We start from the raw sequence: 1,498 nt of genomic DNA, 5'->3' as shown, positions 1-1,498 counted from the left end.
ATATATATATATATATATATATATATATATGAGTGTATATATTGGAATTTAAACCTCTGTCAGATATAGGATTGGTAAAGACCTTTTCCCATTCTGTTGGTTGCCTTTTTGTCTTATTGACAGTGTCCTTGACTTATAGAAGCTTTGCAATTTTATGAGGTCCTATTTGTTGATTCTTCATCTTATAGTACAAGCCATTGGTGTTCTGTTCAGGACTCTCCCCCCTGTTCCCATATGTTTGAGGCTTTCCTCAATTTCCCTTCCATAAGTGTCAGTGTATCTGGTTTTATGTGGATGTCCTTGATCCACTTGGACTTGAGCTTTGTACAAAAATCTAAGAATGTATCAGTTTTCATTCTTATACATGACCACCACCAGTTGAGCCAGCACCATTTGTAGAAAATTCTGTCTTTTTTTTCACTGGATGGTTTTAGTTCCTGGTTTTAGCTCTTTTGTCAAAGATCAAGTGACCATAGGTATGTGGGTTCATTTCTTGGTCTTCAGTTCTATTCCATTAATCTACCTGCCTGTCACTGTACCTATACAATGCAGTTTTTTTTTTAAATCACAATTGCTTTGTAGTACATCTTGAGGTCACGGATTATGATTCCACCATAAGTTCTTTTATTGTTGAGAACAGTTTTCACTTTCCTAGGTTTTTTGTTATTCCAGATGAATTTGCAAATTGCTCTTTCTAACTGTGAATAATTGAGATGGAATTTTGATGGAGATTGAAGTGAATCTGTAGATTGCTTTTGGCAAGATGGACACTTTTACTATATTAATCCTGCCAATTTATGAGTATTGGAGATGTTTCTATCTTCTGAGATATTCTTCATTTTATTTCTTCAGAGACTCAAAGTTCTTATCATACAGATCTTTCACTTCCTTAGTTAGAGTCACCCCAAGGTATTTAATATTATTTGTGACTATTGTGAAGGGTGTTGTTTCCCTAATTTCTTTCTCAGCCTGTTTATCCTTTGTGTAGAGGGAGGTCACTGATTTTTTAAAGTTAATTTTATATCCAGTTACTTTGCCGAAGTTGTTTATCAGGTTTAGGAGTTCTCTGATGGAATTTTTGATGTCACTTAAGTATACTATCATATCATCAGCAAATAGTGATATTTTGACTTCTTCCTTTCCAATTTGTATCCCTTTGATCTCCTTTTGTTGTCTATTTGCTCTGGCTAGGACTTCAAGTAAGTACTATATTGAATCAGTAGGGAGTGAGCTTGCAGCCTTGTCTAGTCCCTGATTTTAGTGGGATTGCTTCCAGTTTCTCTCCTCTTAGCTTGATGTTGGCTACTGGTTTGCTGCACATTGCTTTTACTATGTTTAGGTATGGGCCTTAAATTCTTTATCTTTCCAATTCTTTTGTCATGAAGGGAGGTTGGATTTTTTCGAATGCTTTATCAGCATCTAATGAAATGTTTATGTGTTTTTTTTTTTTTTTTTTAGTTTGTTCATATAGTGGATTACATTATTGGATTTCCATATA

Source organism: Mus caroli, unplaced genomic scaffold, assembly GCF_900094665.2.
Source record: "Mus caroli unplaced genomic scaffold, CAROLI_EIJ_v1.1 scaffold_19622_1, whole genome shotgun sequence".
NCBI lineage: Eukaryota > Metazoa > Chordata > Mammalia > Rodentia > Muridae > Mus > Mus caroli.
This window is presented reverse-complemented; position numbering follows the sequence as displayed.